We start from the raw sequence: 20,938 nt of genomic DNA, 5'->3' as shown, positions 1-20,938 counted from the left end.
CATACACAGAAATTTGTTAGCATGGGTTTAGGTAAGTAGGAACATAAAGAGAAGGGAAAGGTGGGTACATGACAAGGTGGTGCTAGCCTTTACTTCCAAGAACTTAGGAGACACTGACAGGCTTGGCACTTTGATTTCAAGGCCAGCCAAGTCAACACAATCAGATGAGAAGAGAGGGAAGAAGGGAACAGGGAGAGAGGGAGGGAGAGGTGGGAGAAGAGAGGGAGATGATATGGACGGGAGAAGGGGGGAAGGGGAGAGAGGAGGAGAGGAGGAGAGAGAATAGAATAATTTCTTTAATACCCGCAAACACACACACACACACACACAATATCACTTTCTCTACTCAAATTATATTTTATTATTCCCTATCTAAATTAAGCATTTGCAGCTTTTTATTATTGTCTCATATTTCAACTTTGATTTCTTTAATCTTTTGTAATCTGTGTCTGTAATGGTTGGTATTTTGGGAACCCATCAGAAAATAGAATGTAGTGATTTCTGGTGCTGGAGAGATAGCTCAGCAGTTAAGAGTACATGATGCTCTTGAAGCAGACATGAGTTTGGTTCCCAGTGCCCTGTGGCTTCTTATGACCATTGGTAACTTCAGTTCAAGGTACACAGCACTGCCTGTGAGCACCAGACATGAGGAAAGTGTACTTACATAGATGCAGGCAAAATAGTCTTACTTACAAAATAAAAGTAAATCGTTTAAAAAGTAAAAATAGCAATTCTATATGATATGATGAGTTTGAGTGAATGGTTAGTAAAGCCTGGGCCTTTCTAAAGGGCAAGTATAGGAGGATAGAAAATGATTAGAGTAGATGGTTTGACATGTTTTTCCAAAGCATCTAATTTATGGCTCTTCAGCCAATGAACTTCAATTTGGGGTTTGCCTTATTCTTTTACCTTTGGAAAGAAATGTAACATTTCTGTATGTCAGTCATAAAAATGATAATTTCTATCTTAATTGTGGGAAGGATTTTAGGACCTGTTCTATTAAAAAGTTTGTCAGACTTGTAGCATTGATAAGATTTTCAGTAAATATTGGTCTCCAGGCCTCTACCAAATGAAGATTGTTCGCTTTGCCATTGTCTATCTTTGTTATTTTTATTTTTACATTACTGAAAATTAAATCTAACTATGGCTTTGGACATGATTAGCAGGCTGTCTACCACTGAGTAACATCCCTGCCCCACTTTCTACTTTTTGTTTTCAGTCAGAGTCTCCGTGGTGATCCCCCTGCTTCAGCATCCCAGCTGGCTGAGATTACAGGCCTACACCACCATGGCCAGATCACTGCCATCTGTCAATATGGTCAGAGGCTTAGATTTCCAATATATTGTCAAGATTCAGTGAAACTTCTTGTTTCTTGAAACAAGTTAAGCTTCTTGAAACTTGAGGTAGTAGTATTTAAATCAAAGACTGCTTAAAGCACGTATGAGATTTAGAACTGTCCCTGTAGAAAACAGTAAACTGTAGTGGAAAAAGGGCCGTATCAAAATGAGTCTCCTTGGATTCAAGGTATGAGAAGCAGCGTAGTGGAATTGGTAATAAATTTTAATTTGAAAAAACTTCTGCTTTATCTTTCCCTTTGGGGAAAAAAAATCTATTAACTTCACCAAACGATTAAACTATAGGTTTTTATTTTTGAATCTTAGATTATTTTTGAAATTGTAAAATGGTTTACTGCCTCAACATTATCACTTTTAAACTTAATAACTTGAAAACTTAATAACTGTTATTGATCTTACTAAAATATCTTAACTTTCTTGCCTGCTATTATTGTTCCCTGCAAGATTAAAATCTTAATGGGGCATAATAAAATATATTCCTTCATCTTGTTTCAAGGGCCTGCAAAGACAGTTACCATTTACTGCTGGACAGTTTCTGTGATATCATTAGAGATACTTATTTATATGTTTTCCCTCTGCTTTGCTCTGTCCATCACTTATTTCTCCCATATTATAAATTGTTACTGAGGTTTACAGTATAATTTGTAACAAAGTAATATTTTTTTGAGAAATCCAGAGAAAATATAAACTTTTCAGTAAAGTAAATCTTCACTGAAACTTTGGGTTTTGAATCATTTTGTTCAGGAAATGAAAATTAATAGCATGTTTTCTGGGGAAGTTTCCTGCCTTCGGTTTATGATTGAACTGACCATTAGAACACAGATGTATTTATTTCCTGCTTTGCTCCAAAACTACTGAGAACATGTACACACTGTGGATTTATTCACAATATGTAATGTATATTCCTTCATTGTCATCAAATAGATAGCTGTCCCCAAATGCAAATTTTTAAAAAGAAAAAAAGAGACGGGATTTCTCCATGTAAAACCAACAAGAAGAAAAAGGCAATTGACTAACCTCTCTTTTAAAATTGTGAGGAAGTCATATCATAGCTTTGCTCAAATTGTGTTTATGGTGTTTAGAAAGCCTAAGCGGATTTTACAGAAAACAGTTTTTTTTCAAAAATACTAATCCCATCCTAGTGTTGGTTGCTAGGAGAACATTTGATGCGAATTAATCAGTAAACATCTAGCAAGTAGCTACCGGAGGAGAAGGGGCCAAAGAGACTTGGAAGCTGGTCAGCAGGAAGACTGCTGAGGGGAAATGCCTGTCAAGGGTTTTGATACATACCATGGCACCACACTGTGACATGAATTTTTCTAGAATTCTTGTAGGTAAGAAGAGGGGGGAAAAGCAGGGAGAATTGAAAAGATAAATGAGGTTTCCCCAACACACTTGAGTTTTATTTTTTATTTGTTTATTTATTTATGTTATTGAACTTTGGTATGATGACAAGATTGGATTAATTCATGATTAATAACTAATAAAGACTAGTGAGAATAGAGTAGGTTACTTAATACCACTTGAATATTTGTGTTTAAATTTCTCTATGTACCTGTATCCTATTTGTTTTCATAAACTGCACCAATAGAAAAGTTTGAACAAGTAACTTTTTCAATCAGGAGGAAGATCCTACAATATTTTTCAAAGAATTAAAAATAAATAAGTCACCCTTTTAAAATTTAAGTTAAAACTGAATATCACCATGAGTAGAATATAATTGCCTCCTTAAACTTGAGTGAGATCTGAAATACCCTTAGATTGTTAGTCTGTAGAAGTAAAATGCCAGTCTAGGTGCAGATGGGAAGTGTCAGGAGCTGCAAACAGTTGGGGAACTGGGAGTCTTCCTCACTTTCATACTTAAACTCTATGCTAAAATGTTGAAAAAAACTACAATATGAAACACAATGTATACTGTTCTATTGCCATTGAAATATGAAAGGAATGTGTTTGTTGAATTTAGAAATAAACATACATGAAAATATACAACCAGAAATGTCTTATTAAAAAAACTATAAAGAAAATGAATAAAAGCCATGTACATTAGTTGTCCATTAGCATACTAAAATTGTCTTTAAAAAAGAAAGTAATTTGTATGGTAGTATTAATTTTTATATAGGAAAATGATTTTAGCTTTTGTACAAGGAAATTAAGTTTTACATATCTTATCATTTTAAAATTTATACATACGTACACTATACCTTGTATTTCAATTTAATTGTAAGTTAAAAAACATGAATTCTCTTTAAATTTTGCCACATATGATAATTAATAAAATGAAAGATGTAGAGAGGATTTATTTCTTTTATAAGAAATTACGATTTTTGATTGGCTTAATTTTAGCTCCATTTTTTTATTACCTGGCAATCATTTGTACAGAACTCTATTTTTTCCTTCTGTTCCTACTCCACGGAGTTCAGAACATACCAGGACATGGAACACAAAGGATAATTGTTGTGATGACTAGTTCCTGATCTGCAGAGATAAATGACCCGACCTTAAGCAGATTCCTGTTTGTTTTCACCTCAGGAATTAAACAAACACTCAAAATAATTAGCAAATAGGGAACATTCTGCTAGACTATGTTACAGAGGAATTTTGAATCAGCAGTGTTGGAAACTCATATGAACTAGGACAGGTAACATAGAGGGAAGAGAGTGAGCCTCAGTGAGCATTGAGGAACAAGTAGTGTTTGAAAGCATCTAGGGAGCCTAGGACTTTTCATACACTTTAAAATAAACTTTATTATTTAAAAACTTTCAAATAAATAAAGACAAAACACATCAAAACTAATCAGATCCAAAGTACATAGAACTAAATGAACTTGTACGCAGTTGGAATTGGAATTTGGAACCAAAGTTGTGAAGTTTCACATTAAATTTTAACTTTCATAATTAAATATATTTTATGCATTTATTCCATAGAATTTTTTTAAGAACTTAATTTTCTAAAATTTTTTATGACTGTATGTGCACACTCATGTTCATGCATGTACCATGGCATGCTTGTATGCATATGTATGCAGTTGTATACCATGGCATGAGCAGTGTGTGTGTGTGTGTGTGTGTGTGTGTGTGTGTGTGTGTGTGTGTTTGGATGCTTATGCTATGATTTGTTTATGGGTGTGTGTAGCATGATTGTGGAAGCACATGTGTAATAGCATGCTTTGTGTGGAGGTGTGCTATAACATGATTTAGTTTATGAGTATGTGTGTGTGTCTGTCTCCGTGTGTATACTTACACTATGGTATGCTTATGTGTATGGAGGGTATGTGTGTGTGGGTACATGTGCGCCATGGCATGCCTGTGAAGGTCATAGGTCATCACACAGAATCAGATGATCAAATCAGTTTTGCTGGTAGGTGGGTACCCTTACCAAATAAGCCATCTAGCTGGTCCCAGTTCCCATACATTTTTAAATTAGGTATTGAGTGGATAGCTGATATCAACTTTCCCACTAGTAGATTTTTCAAATTATACTGACCATACTAAATTTTGTTATGTTACTATAATAAATATTCATATATAAAGAGCATTACATATAAAAATTAACTAAGTAATTATGGTATTTTTGAATTGTACATATAGCAAAATCTAGTACAGATATGCTATTTACACAAGTGAAGAAGTTTGTAACCAAAGGTGGTTTATTTTTAAAATTAAGCCTTTAATGTATGATTATTTCCTAAATGATTGTTTTTCTAATTAAACAGCATTATTACTATGGTTTCCGAATACCTGTTTGAAAAGATACAGAGTACTAAGTGTCCTGGTTAGAGTTAGTATTGCTGTGTTAAAAAATCATGACCACTGTTAGGAGCTTTGCATGAGTATAGAAAATGGCCAGTTCGGGTTCTGTATCCCCCATTACTGGGACTTTGCTAGGGTTACTTTCTTAGATTCTGGGGAGTTTCTATTGCTCTAGGTTTCTATATCACTCCAAAATGCACCCCAATTCCAGTGTCTCTCTCTGTACTCTCTCCTTCTGTCAGTCCCTTCCTTATGTGAGCCTGCCTGTTCCCATCCCCACCTGCTTTCTGTAGTTGGAGACCTTCTCTCCAGGCCCCACCAAGCCCTGTCAGTCAGATAACCCACTTATAAAATAAACACACAGATGCTTATATTATTTAAACTGCTTGGCCATTAGCTCAGGCCTACCATTGTCTAGCTCTTACTCTTATATTTAGCCCATTTCTAATAATCTATACTTTGCATGTGGCTTGTGGCTTACTGGTACCTTACATCTCCCTTGTCATGGAGGTGGCTGCAGTGTCCCCTCCTGCCTTCCTGTTCTCCCAATTCTCCTCTCTCTTCATCCCACCTATACTTCCTGCCTGGCTACTGGCCAATAAGTGTTTTATTTATACATAGTGATATCCACAGCAGTTTTCAGTCCTCCTTCAAAATCTATTCTACTTCTCCTTCCCAAGGGGATCCATGTGTCACCCTCCACACCCTAACTCTCCATGTTACTTACCCCTTCTATGAATTGTAGCATGATTATCCTTTATTTAATAGCTAATTGCTGCTTATATGTGAGCACTTTACATGTTAACCTTTCTAGGTCTGGATTATCTCATTCAGGATGATCTTTTCTAGTTCCATCTATATTTGCCTGAACATTTCATGGTGTCATTTATTTTAACAGCTGAGTAATTCTCCATTGTTTTTTGTATATTATCTTTATCCATTCTTCAATTGAGGAACATATAGGTTGTTTCCAGTTTCTGGTTATTATGAATAAAACTAAAATGAACATGGTTCAGCAAGTGTCCTTGTGGCAGGACTGAGTGTCCTCTGGGCATATGCTCAAGAGTGGTATAGCTGGGTCTTGAGGTACACTTATTCCCACTTTTTTGAGGAACTGCCATATTGATTTTCATAGTGTCTGAACAAATTTGCACTCCCACCAGCAATGGAGAAATGAGCCTGAATCAGTATCTTCTATAACCAGGCAAGGGTCCTAGCATTGGGACTGGAACATCAACCCAGACACAAAATCTTCAATCTATAATCTGTCCTGCTTGTAAGATGTTCTAGAGTAATGGTGACACAGTACTTGTGGGAGTGGCCAACCAATAATTAGTCCAATTTGAGGCCTATATCACAAGGCAGAGCCCATTCCTGACACTGTCTGGATGATCAGGAACCAGAGGAAAGACAGATCAGAGGCCCAGAATAGAATCAAACATGACTGGCAATAAATAAATGAATGAATGAATAAATAAATAAGTGGGTGAGTAAATAAATAAATAAATAAATAAGTAAGTAAATAAATAAATAAATAGCCAATGAGTAATTCCTAATGGTATTCTGTTCTACTCATAGATCAGTGTCTAGCCCAATTGTCGTCAGAGAAGCATCACCCAGAAACTGATGGGAGAAGATGCAGAGACCTACAGCCAAACACTAGATGGAGGCAGGAGAACCATGCAGAAAAGTTGAAGCAAGTATTGTAGGAGCCAGAGGGTAAGAGGACACCTGAGAACATGGACTACAGAATCAACAAAGCAGGACTCATAGGAACTTACAGAGTCTGAAATGAGAAACATGGACCCTACATGGACCTTATGGTTTGCGTAGCTTGGTGTTCTTGTGGGACTCCCAAGAGTGGAAGAAGGGGTGTCTTTGATTTTTTTTTGCCTGTGAGTAGGACCTTTTTTCTACTCTTGGGTTGCCTCATCCAGCTTTGATATGAGGGTTTGAGCCTGGTCTCATTGTAACTTGTTAGAACAATTTTAGTGAATATTCCTAGGAAGTATGATTATTATTTTTTTTTAAGAGAAACTGCAGTTAGAGTTTTCCTGCCTGGCCCATAGTCAGGACAAATCTCTCTCACCCGCCAGTCCCACAGTTGCTCAGACCCAACCAAGTAAACACACAGAGACTTATATTATTTACAAACTATATGGCCGTGGCAGGCTTCTTGTTATCTACTTCTTCTATCTTAAATTAACCCATTTCTATTAATCTATACTTTGCCATGTGGTTCGTAGCTTACCGGTACCTTATGTCTCTTCTGTCATGGCGGTGGCTGGCAGTGTCTCTCCCCCAGCCTTCCACTTCCCAGAATTCTCTTCTCTCTTGTCCCGCCTACACTTCCTGCCTGGCCACTGGCCAAACAGCATTTTATTTATACAGAGTGGTATCCACAGCAAGAAACAGAGGAGGAGTGGATCTCGGGGAGAAGAGGGTAGGAGAAGGTACTGGGAGGAGTGGAGGGAAGGGAAACTGGTGCAGATGTAATGTGTGAGAGAAAAGCAAAAGAAAAATTCATGACCAAAGCAACTTGGGGAGGAAAGGATTTACTTGTTTTAAACTTCCGCAGCACAGATGGAAGTTAGGATAAGAACTTAAACAATACAGGAATCTGGAGGCAGGAGGTGATGCAGGGGCCGTGGAGGAGTGCTGCTTACTGGATTGTTCCCACTGGCTTTTACAGCTTGTTTTATGATAGAACCCAAGACCACCATTTAAGGAATGGTACCACTCACAATTGTCTGGGCTTTCCCAAATCAATCACTAGTCAAGAAAATGCTCTATAGATTTGCCTGCAGCCAGATCTTAAGGAGGCATTTTCTTAATTGATGTTTCCACCTCAAGTGACTTTAGCTTGTATCAAGTTGACATAAAACTATCCAGCACACCCACAAAATGCATTATCTAACCAAAAAGTCAACTAGACGGGCTAAAGATGTAGCTTGGTGGTTAAAAGTGTTTTTCACTTCCACAAGACCTGAGTTCAATTCCCATTACTCATGTTAGTTTTTCACTGCTGCCTATAATATTAGTACCCAAGAATCTTACACTCTCTTCTGGCCTCTGAGGACATCCAAAAGTAGATGTACATATATTTCTTAGGCACAAACACAGACAGACATAGAACATAAAATATTTTTAAATGTCATTTGAAAATTTTGAACTAAACATTTTAGTATCACTGTGTCAATTTCCTGAAATTATAATGAATATACACATAAACTATAAGTCTGCCATTAATTTCATATATTCTTTTTTAAGAAGAGGTGGAGTTTACATAAGTGCTAAGCATTTCTGTATATTTAATCAGATGAAAGAAACATCAACTGAATAGTTGCAATTTGATATTAAAATATATGAATGAAGTTACCCACTACTAGGTTGTAATAACCATATAAAACCAGTCTTAATTGCATGCAAATACCTTCTCAGTGCTAGTGTAAAGCACAGATGTGGCAGCACATTTCCCAGCTTAGGATCCTATGCCATGTACTACAAAGGTCTGTGACATCACATGTCAGTGAGTACTGCAGGAGAGGTGCTTGGGCTTCAGGGTTGACAATCATCCCTGAGAGCCATTTGCTTTCCACTTGCTGTTACATTAGCTCTCTGAACTCCTCATGATTATTCTGATTTCCTCTCTGTGCTGGTTAATTTTTGTGTTATCTTGACTGTGCCATGAGACCAAGCCATTTGATTGAACTTTATTCTGGCCACTTTGGTGAGGGCAATTTTAGATGAGATCAGTATCAGACTGATGAAAGGGATTAATCTTTCCTGACACAGGTGGGCCCATCTAACCAGCTCGAGCATAACAACACAGCTAGCCACTCCTCATGTCACAGGTTGTTCCTCCAGGCCTCACTGCCCTCAACTAAGACACTGTTTTGTTTGTTTGCTTGTTTTGTTTTTTGTTTGTTTGTTTTTCTATGGTCACCCTTGAATGGAGCACCATTTGCCCTGGATCTTGGAGCTGTTGGCCTCCAAAGTATAACTGGTACTACCAAAACTTCTGAATCTCAAGCATAAGGTATGGGACTGGAAACAGACCATGAACACCCTGGGCTAAATCATGAGACTTACCATCTCCCAATCATGTGAGACAGTTCCTTATATGAAACTGCTTCTATGCATGAGTAAGTACAAATACACAAGTCTGGCTTTTTCATGGGCTTGTTACAGTCTCTTAATCCTCCCTAGTTTCTTACTCTTCTTATGCTTCTATCATCCAAACAAATTCCACCATTTATCGCTTCATGGTAGAACTCCTTGAGCCTTTCCTGTGCTTCAAAATGGCTTCTCATCCATTTCAAGATATAACTCTTCTGTTAACATAAAGCCTCTCAATAATTCAGACCAGATGTGTTGAGGCCAGGTTCTTCTAAAACATCAGTTCTCAATGCTGCAGCAGTTAAATACAGTTTCTCATGTTGTGGTTATCTTCCAAATTAAATTATTTTTGTTGCTACTTCGTAACTGTAAGCTTGCTTTATTATGAATTGTATTGTAAATATCAATATATATATATATATACCATGTCAGATACACTCAGTTCTGTGCCTCACGCTAGCTTTTCATGGCTGCCTGTAATGTTAGTACCCAAGCAGCTCACACTTTCACATTCTTACTCTCTGGCCTCAAATTGGTTTCATCTGACAGTAGGTACAAAGAAATAATTGGAAGATAAGTTAATGGAGGTTGGAGTCTAATTTCATGGCACTTTCTAGGTCAAGTCTTGAGTTGTCAAGTAAATGCATTCTCTTCCAAAAGCTCTCTGTGGCTCTCTTATAAGGTCTGATATTTATTCTGCTTGTCCTTTGGGACAGAAATGGCATATTCTGAGGACACTTGATCTCCTATTTCTGGCTTTATTTAGGTTTGTCCACACTTTCCTTTTTAAACTTTTTTTTTCAAAGGATTATTATGCAATATATTCTGATCCAGTTTCCCCTCCCTGAGCTTCTCTCAGATATTCCATACAGAATTTCTTAGGAATCATTTTCTTAAACTTTTTACAATACCCTGTTAGACAGAGTGAACATACCCATGCTAGGACTATAGTGGATGCTTTTGAGCTTTTGTTATGATAAATGCACATGGGAGACCCCAGCTGACCAGGATGTCCCACGTGTGCTGGGGAAACCTGCTGGCATGCTGCTGGGCAGAGGAAGCAGCAGGTGGAGGGGGAAACACACCATGCAGGCATGGTGGCCAAGGCACTGAACAGTCATTCACAACCTGGGTACTGCTTCTGCATGGAAAGAGTCTATATTATATTTATAATATAAAGAGACAGAAAGACGAAAAGGAGAGAGAGGAACAGAAGAGAGAAAAAGCAGGTATGCGTGTGGTGGTATTGTGTTCTCCAAAATATTGTGCACCCTAATAAATGTATCTGGGGTCAGAGAAAAGAACAGCCACTAGACATAGAGGCCAGAAAATGGTGGTAGCACACACCTTTAATCCTAGCATTCCAGAGGCAGAGATCTGCCTGGATCTCTTTGAGTTCAAGGCCACACTGGAAACAGCCAAGCATGGTGACTCACACCTTTAATTCCAGGAAATAATGGCAGGAGGTAGAGAGGTACTTAAGGCATGAGGACAAGGAACTATAGCTAGTTAAGCTTTGAGGCTTTTGAGCAGCAGTTCAGTTGAGATTCGTTCTGGATGAGGATTCAGAGGCTTCCAATCTGAGGAAACAGGATCAGCTGAGGAACTGGTGAGGTGAGGTAGCTGTGGCTTGTTCTGCTTCTCTGATCTTTCAGTGTTCACCCTAATACCAGGCTCCAGGTTTGTTTTTATTAATAAGATCTTTCAAGATTCTTGCTACATATGTGTGCACCTTGTGGTGGGGAAGAATGAGAATATAAGAGAAAGAAAGGAGGTTTTCCGCAAAATGATGCTTTTAAGTCAGGGTGCAGGGTGGCACCAAGGGGCAGGTCAGAATACTAACTGGTTTCCAAGCGGTCAATCAGAATATTAACAGCTTTCTCCCACACCTTCTGTAATTTATGTTACAAATCGAACCTGATATTATAACAACAAAATTTAGAACTTAAACTGTATTAATGAAGCACATGAGCCATGCCAGTAAGGTTAAAGTAGGCAACCATAGCACATGAGATCTAGCACTATTTTACAATACTTAAAAGCATCTTGCACCTTTAGCATTCTTTTCAGTTTAAAAGATAGATTAAATTTAAGTGGGGATAGAAACTGCCAACATGTGAGACCCTGAGATCAGTTAGGACATTAAAGGTAAAAAGAGGAATTAAATTCATTGTCTCATAAAAATCTTACTGAGAAAACAATAGGGACATGGAAAGGTAGGAAATGACTCAGCAACTTTGTTGAAATTTAAAAGTTCATATTGGATTTTACTAAAAATAATTAATATTATTTAATGATGATTCTTTTTTTCACATAATACCTTGTATACATTTGGCAGGACATTCAAAAGATACTTTTCTAAATTATGTCATTTAAATTTGAACAAAAGGACACAAGGTATCAGTCTCTGACTTCACTGATGTTTGCCATCCTACATCACACTCCCAGTTCTTTACCTGCAATATCTCAATTGAGATGAGAAAAAGTGAAGAAGCTTTCATACAGAAACTCTGTCCTTCTTTGTCTGCATGTCTAGCAGATAAATTAGTGTCTTCAAAGGTCTCATATGAACATTCAAGTTTAGTGACTGAACTTTCCTACAGGTTCTGTTCACTCCACAATGAAAAATTACTGGACTCATCATGTAAGTCCCCAATGACAATTTTATGAGTACATGAGGAGTTCAGTCTTCCTTTCAATTTAGATAACCTATTCATCAGCTAACCAATGCATTCTGTGTCTTGTAATTATTAAAACTACAAGTTTATCTAAAACAATGATGAAGCCTGAAACAGAATTCATGAGTAAGTAGTAACTGTGGATGGTGTCAAGTATTTACTGATATCTCCTGCCACCTTAACATATGTACAGAAGCATGGGTACATCACAATGAGAACCAAGCTGATTTCTGGGTGATTCCAGGTTCTGGCATCATTGAGTACATCTTCTTCCTCAAAAGATATTTAAACCATTTAAACCATTTTTACCAAATAATAGACTTTACAAAACACAGTCCAAGCCAGGTAGTGGTGACACATATATTTAATCCCAGTACTCTAGAGGCAGAGGTAGGCAGATTTCTGAGAGTTTGAGGCCACTGTAATCTACAGGGTGAATTCAAGGATAGCCAGGGTTATACAGAGAAATCTTGTCTCAAAAAACAAAACAACAAAACACAGGCTAATTATATATCAGATCGTGTATGATTCTGGCATGCTGACCATCCCTCCTTAACCACGGATAAAAGCCTTTTTCTGAAAACAAGATCTGTTGATGATTATTCATTAGTGGGGCTGTAACTGTAGACCTCCATGTAGATGACTCTTATATGACCCACCCATGACTACCTATTGATGGGCTGATACATTCCTCAACCTAGTATCATTCCATAACCTACAAAACTTTTAAATAATAAGTCAAGAATACAAATGAGCATGTAAATTTCTGCTCTATTATTGAGGAATACAGTGTACCTATGCTGCTATAGTAATATAATATAATATAATATAATATAATATAATATAATATAATATAATATAATATAATAGACTTCAGATTATCTTACAGAATTTAACTCTCAGTCATTAACTAGAGGCCTCCCTGGAGAACCATGGGGTATGTCAGATAGTCTGATTCTTTTTCAAGTGAAGTTCGCTCTTCATTGATGTTTTATCTTCAAGACTTTCTTGACAGAACTAGAAGTACATGTCTTACTACTTACAGTGAGTTCCTATGAGCCAAGGGTCTGGTCAACTATCTTTAGAAAGAGATTATTCTAATAAAAATACCCACTTTCCAGATAAAGAACAATACAATATTATGTCTGAAAAAAAACCTCTTCAGTTGTGAAATGTGTTTAAGATTTCTAGAAATTATAAAAGAACTTCGCATATTTAGTATTTTTTCAAAATAATTGTACTTTTTCAAATTATTACATCCTTGCTAAGAATTATGATACTGTCTCTTTAGTATAGTCCATAGTCAAGAAACAATCTGGAATAGACTATATATTTTTATTAAAAGGGCCAGATAAAGAGCCATGTATGTGTATGTTGCACTGAATACTGCATTTGCCTTCAAGACCTGATAGCAATCATAAACAATAAAATAGAGTATTTGTGACTGTGACTGATACTTTCATTTATAAACACATAGAGTAGCTATATTTGATTCATAAGCCATCACTTACAGACTCAGGCCCAGTGTGATGATTCTGACTGTTCTTGCCTATGGAATTCACTATCCTTTGCTTACCAGATCCCAAACAGAAATGTTTGCTTCCCTGGGTTAATTTCTTAAGGAAGTATACCAATGAAACCCACTTTTAGATAGTAATATTCAGTACTTATACTGCAACTTGACAAATCCTAAATATGAAGTTTGGGCAGCAATGATGAAAAATTTCAGTCACTTATTTCTTATTGTTTTAATTTTCCTAACTTCTTTGTAATTTTAGATTAAAAATATAATCACTTTATAAATAAGTGTGGCTAGCTGGAAAGACAAGAATGCAGTCTTTGTACTGAAATACATACAAACAGGTAGGTATACTTTATTTAGTAGTACTCAACCCATGTCATGTTTCCATGGTGTAGGAAATATGTGAGATTCAATCAATCCCTCTCCAGCCCAGAAAATGGAGTTTAAAAGCTATGCATTGTAATGCATGGTATCACATTATATAAAGTTATTGCTACACTGAGTAACACAGTAGACTGATATCACAGGAAGTGATACAAAGGCAGATGGAAATTTTAGAGCATACAAATTGATTAAACACCTTTGAAAACCAGATAGGATACAATTTTAGTGGGTTTAAGGTCATTCAGAAATGCTCTACCTTCCAGCTAAGTATTTTGATAGAGATCACACTGAGGCATGAAATTGAGGAGGAAGATTTTTAATGGGTCAGTTAAGGGAGAAAGTTATATATTATTCCACATGTAATATTTCAATATATATGGGATAAGATCTAAATTACTTCAGACAAATCTATGTTTATTTTGTCACCATCCTGACATGTTAAATGTATTTTAACTGTCAAATACTTTGATAATTATCAATATTTAAAAGACATTAATCTTTAAAAATTCACATGTCATTTCTCAATAGATCCACCCTTGTCCATACATCCCACCAAATTCTCCACAGGGGGAAAATTATATGTAGTGTAAGATGTATGTTTTTGTAATGAGACTTTCTCTGTCCCTCTAGCCAGCTCTCACATGACAACAAAGAGTCTTATTAATTATGAAAGCTTGGTCTTAGATTAGACTTGTTTTTCAGTAGCTCTAGTAACTTAAATTAACCCATTTCTATTAATCTAAGTTCTGTCATGTACTGTGGAATGTTCTGTGCGCTGTAAAAATGTGTTGCTATGATTGATTGATAAATAAAATGTTGATTGGCCCGTAGCCAGGCAGGAAGTATAGGCGGGACAAACAGAGAGAAGAATGCTGGGAAGAGGAAGGCTGAGGCAGAGAGATACTGCCTGCCACTGTAATGAGGAGCAGGATATAAAGTACTTGTTAGCCACGAGCCATGTGGCAACTTATAAATTAATAGAAATGGGTTAATTTAAGATAGAAGAACTAGATAACAGGAAGCCTGCCACGGCCATACAGTTCGTAAGTAATATAAGTCTCTGTGTGTTTATTCAGTTGGGTCTGAGCAGCTGTGGGACTGGCGCGTGAGAAAGATTTGTCCTGACTGTGAGCCAGACAGGACTAGAGAAAACTCCAGCTACAGTCATGTATCACGCATCCTGCTTCCTCTGTGTCTTCCCACATCTCTGGTTTTCTTCTTCCCTAAGTCGTCTCTGTTCCTGGAAGTTCCACCTAATCTCACCCTAGCTATTGGCCATTCAGCTTTTTATTACACCAATCACAGTGATACATTTTTACACAGTGTACAAATATCCTACCACATATTTTTTTTTTCTAAAATTAACATTCTATTAGACTTTAAAAATAAGCAAGCTTTGATATTTCTAAATCTAATAAGTGAATTTAGGATTTCATCACAGGAAAAAAAATGGGTTCACAACATGTTAGGGCTGCAATCATTGCAAACACAAGATACTAAAAAGATTTAATGTTTGGGAAATATTGTTGATTAAAAAGTCTTAACTGTGGTAGCTGGTTATCCACCAAAAGAATTAATCTTTTCCTTTGTTCATACCTTAATGTTTTGAATATATAATATTGAATGACTACATCCTACTATTTTTTATTTTCTCTGAGGCAATTGTTGTTTGGCTTGTTTAATTACTTCCATCCAACATGTATATATGTGCATACATGTGTGTTTTTAGGTAGAGGAATCATTATTAAATTTTTAATATAACATATTAAGCAAATGGAGATGGTGGTAATTGAAGATTTGCTAGTTGGCATGTCTTATTTAATTATATGCATTAGAATGTTTTTAAATGCAAGATATTTTCTGTGGGAATTATAAATATCTAAAATTTCCAGTATGATACATAGCAAGATGAAGGTGGTAATTTTAGCAGAAAATTATACACTTTTTTTCTGTTAAAATTTAAGTAGCCAAAATTTTATAAGGAATATACATGAGGGCTGTTTTGTTGGGCTTTTTCTTTTGCCTTGTTTTCGGCACTTACTTCCTATATACTTTTTATTGTGAGGAGTTGGTACCTGATTTATTCACTTCCTCATTCCCACTTCTTTCCATTGCCTGACAGCAGTCTGCTCACAGCCTTTTTTAAAAATCAAATATCGTGAGTTCATAATACATGTATTTTTGAATGTACAAGTGTAGTAAACTAGCCAAAACAATACATAATGCTTTTTCCGGGGACAATACCTTGATTACTATTTTACATCTTATTGTCAAATTAAGTCACCTACTAAGTAATATTTTAAAATAATGCCATCAGTATGCCAGTCAGTGCATTTTCAATTCACATAGGAAAACTATTACGGAATGTTCTCATTCAAAAACCCTATGTGCTTAAATAAAATTGGTGCTAGAACACACATATCTGTCTATTCTCATTTTCTCAATTCATTTAAAATCTTGTATTTAAATGTTTTGGTTTTATAATTCCTAAGTGTATTTCTTTTTAAAAGGCATATAACCTAGCCATTGCTACCATTTCAAATTGCATTTTGTTTGAAATAATAATCTATTATTCAAAATAATATTTGATATGTATGTATAGCTTTTGATTTTCAAAATATTAACCTTTCACTGAATTGATTAAAAGCATGTAATATGACTTTGAAGTATTTTGAAAACCTAGCTATAGAAAATCAATTGAATTATTTTCATTGTTTGGTAATGTTGCTTCATTTTTCAAAGACAAAGATTATCCTGTGGACCCTGCCAATGAGTAGAGTTAGTGGAAAATATAAGCTGCACAAAGGAATCATTAATAAGAAAGAATCAAAAACAAAGGAAAATAAGTGGATTAATTATGGGAAATAAGATTTAAACATCTGTCTAGGTTATCAGGGGCATACAAAGGGGAATTTCAGAGATATTAATTTCTAAACCCACATAAGGATAGAATTCTGTTTCTGAGCATGACAAGAAGCTAGTATATTTTTATGCAAATGTAGACACATAGATGGATAGAAAATAGTTCCCAGTTCCTTTTTGTTAAAGATGGGTACAATATCTTACCTGAACCCTCTTTTCATAGCAGATGCAGTAGGTAGGATCCAGCTAGCCAGATGTCATTACAACTCCTAGAAGCACAAACATAGAAACACCAGATTGTCAAAATTATTAAAAGCAAAATATGAGGTCCTTTCAGGTACAATAATCATCCTATCTAAGTAATATATTATAATTTGCATATTGTATGATACTTTCCTTCCACTTTGATTTTTAAATTTTAAGAAATATCTGCAGTCATAGTATCAAGAGCAAAAACTTCTAGCTTTTATAAATCCTGCTTCTTAGATGGATTTGATGTTTCTATGTGGTAAATTATTAGATTGATTTTTTTCAGTGTTCCATGGTTATATTAATATTTTATGGACATTCCTCTAATCTATTTACTTTTTATTTGTTGTACAATAAAATTGTAGCAGGTCTTTAATTAATTTTACCAATGCCTATGCTGTATATTTTATTTGTCTGTTTATTTATGTATTTAGTTAGCTAGCTAGCTAGTTAGTTAGTTATTTGATTTTATTTCCTTTTGAATCCTTTGGTAGTCTCCCATGATAACAAAATGAGACTCAGTTTCTTTATGTGAGGGAGAAAGCCCTCACACCCTCATTTGTTTCACCCACCGTTTGAGCCTTCATATCTAACCTATTATGAGCTGATTTACACTAGAAGACCATGTAGTCCCCAAACTAGGCATGAGTTCTACATATCTCTGGTTTCCTCTCACTTTTCACAGTGTATTTCCTAAATGAATCTACATAAATTACAATCATAATGCAAAAAAAAATTATAATAACAATACTAAGTACCTCAATGAGTTTATTTTTCGTTGACTAATGTAATGGTAAAATAATGATAACAATAATGCTAATAATTGTATCAAGTACATGTTCTGAAATCTATGTGCTTTTTAAGATGATACAATGAATCAATAAATGTACATATTGTTTATGTTTCCTTTTTGTCCTAAATGAGAATATGTAAAAACTACTGTCTTGGAAATTTTCAAGAACAAATTGCAATGAACCATATGACCCTGTTGGGTAGTAAATCTCTTGAACTTACTGCTTCTAAGGGAAATTTTGTTCCTTCTAATAAACATCTGTCTGACTCTACCCACCCTGATGAGCCTTGGTAGACAACATACTGTTTTTAACTTCTATGTGCTTAAATAAAATTCCACATCTTGATGAATGAGATCATGTGACATTTGTCTTTTACTGTCTGATTTATCTTACTTAATTAATTTCCCTAAGCCCATTAATGTTGTCACAAATGACTATCCATTTTTACGGGAAAATGATATTTCATTGTATGTATGTTATACATATATTTCATTGTGGGCAAAATATAATAATGACAACAATATATATATTTAATAATCTATTATTGGATAAAAATTGATTTTAAATCTCGGACATTATGAATAGTGCCACAGTGAACATTTTTGTGCTGATGTCACTGAGCCATACTAACACCACACCCTTTTTAGGGGACTGCTGGATTATACAATAGTGCTGATTCAGTTTTTGCAGAGCTTTTCATAGGCTGTGTCCATTAAATCTTGCAAATAGTGAGCTATAGTCTCCTCTACACATCATTTCAAATAGTTGGGTTTTATTTTGCAGCTATTGTTTTGTTCTAACAGATATGAAGTGATATTTGAATATGGCTCTAACTTACATTTCCAATTCATCAGAAATGTATAGGAACCACTTCTAGACTGCCTGGTGTTCATTTTTATGTCTTTTGAGAAATAGCTAAGCAATTCTTCCCTTGCTTGTAGTCAGGTCAGCCCTTACTATGCTGCATTGCTTATTGGCCTTATGGATTTTGCATTTTAGCCCTTTCAGATGTGTGGTTTTCAAATATTTTCTCCCATTCCACAAGCTGTCATTGTATTGTTGTTTCCTTGGCTATGTAAAAACTTTTTAGTCCGATTGGCCGATTTCTGTTGTTGTTGCCTGTGTTTATTTAGTTCCTCTTCAAAAATTGTTTCTTAAACCAATACCAGATCTCTTGTTTTCTCTTTCAGTAATATTAAAATTTTGGGTCATATATTTACTTAAGTGTGAAAACTCTGCCCTCAGTTATATGGAATATGAGGTAGGAATCTAGTTTTATTTGTTAACATGTGGATATCTAGTTGCCTCTACATATTCATTTAAAAAAAAGTCTTTCCCTCCATTGCATATTCATGACATCTTTATAAAAAAACTAAATGACTACAAATATATGAATTTATTTCTGGTCTTTAATCTCTAACTGTTTCTAGACCAACATTATGCTTTTTTTATTATTATGGCTTTGAAATACATTTTGCTGTCAGGTACTGTGATACCTTCAACCTTATTTATGTTTTTGTTTTGTCTCAAAGTTGCTTTAAATATTCAGGGCATGTTCTTACTTCATATGAACTTGATAATTTTTTTATTTCTATGAAAAATGTTGCTGAAATTATGATGGAGTATGTGTTGAATAGTCAGATCACTAGGTAATGTGGATGTTTTAACAATAATGAGTCTTCTAATAGCTTTATTTCTTTGTCTTCTTTTTAATTTCTAACCTCTCTAATACAATTACTTGGCATTGGATAATTTCTTATAATAGAATTATTGGTTTCTAACTGACCTTGGGTTAGAGAGAGATTAATCCTGCTTATACAGGTTGTACCTAAAAATGTTGGCCTAGACTGGACACTAAGAATGGTAAGGAAAATTGAATTCTCATCTAAGGAATTGGACTATATGATCATGTTACAGGGATGCACTATTAGTGACTTTAGCAGCAATGTGCCTATAATACATGATAGAAACTCGATAGAGGACATGTTTGCTTTTCTCATGGTTTCATAGGCTGTTGGTCCAGCATGGTGGGTGGAACAGATAACATTGGGAAGCGTGTGGCAAAGGCTGTTTATTTCACAATAGAACAGAAAGAAAAACACAAGGTCGAACCAGGGCCAGAGCTGTCTCAGAAGAGGGCTTACTTTTACCAGCTCATTATCTTGAATAAGAATTTGTCTTCTTTTTTTAAAATGTGGTGACACATGCCTTTAATCCCAGCACTCGGGAGGCAGAGCCAGGAGGATCTCTGTGAGTTCAAGGCCAGCCTGGGCTACAGAGTGAGATCCAGGAAACGTGCAAAGCTACACAGAGAAACCCTGTCTCAAAAAACAAACAAACAAACAAACAAAAAGGGGGGGAGGTATTTTTAATCTCAATGCAATTTTTTTTAATTTAATTTAATTTTACATATCAGCCATGGGTTCCCCTGTCCTTCTTCCTCCCGCTCCTGACCCTGCCCCCTCCCCCCCCATCTAGACAACTCTGCCTTTAGTTGGGTAACAAGCATAAGCAGAGTCCTCCAAATGTTGGTCAGGAGTAATGTGCAGCTACAGGTTGGTGTACTATATGGGTTTATAGTTCCAACCCAGCAAAATGCTTTCATGTTTCCCATTTTAAACAGCATTAGTGATGAATGAAAGGTTTACTAGGAATAAATTACCTTGAATCTTCAGATGTTTAAGAGAATTGGTTTACAGTTATCGTTATCAGTTACAGTAATTCTGAGCTTGCTTCTTTGTTAATCACTGTAGACTTTCTCCACATTTAATTTTTAAAATATAGATTTATTTCTAAGTTAATTATCATTTTTCTATACTAATTTAAAAGCAGAAAAGGTTATTGTACTTTGATATTCATTTAGCCAAAATACATTTTTCCAAATTATATTATCAAGTATCTTCAACAATGTTAGTTTAACTTAAGGAAAAATGTGTCATATCAGAACATTTGCAATTACTTGGAATTTACGTGTTTATACTAATCAAGAATAATCACTCAGAGGTAAAGTTTTGTTTAGCAGGGATTCTATGATACTACTTCCTTTCCTTTAAAAAAATGAAAGAAGTCTTTCTGAAAGCTAGGATGGCATTTACAATTTTTTAATTAATTTTGTGCATTATACAGAGGAGTTCCAAATGAAAGCCAGTGGCTGTGTTTGCCATGGTGCCCAGAAGGATGCTTCTATTTTGCCAAAAAATGTTCTGCCACTAATGTGAAGCCTGTT

The sequence above is a fragment of the Onychomys torridus genome, chromosome 2 (assembly GCF_903995425.1).
Source record: "Onychomys torridus chromosome 2, mOncTor1.1, whole genome shotgun sequence".
NCBI lineage: Eukaryota > Metazoa > Chordata > Mammalia > Rodentia > Cricetidae > Onychomys > Onychomys torridus.
Note: the sequence above shows the minus strand (reverse complement) of the source record.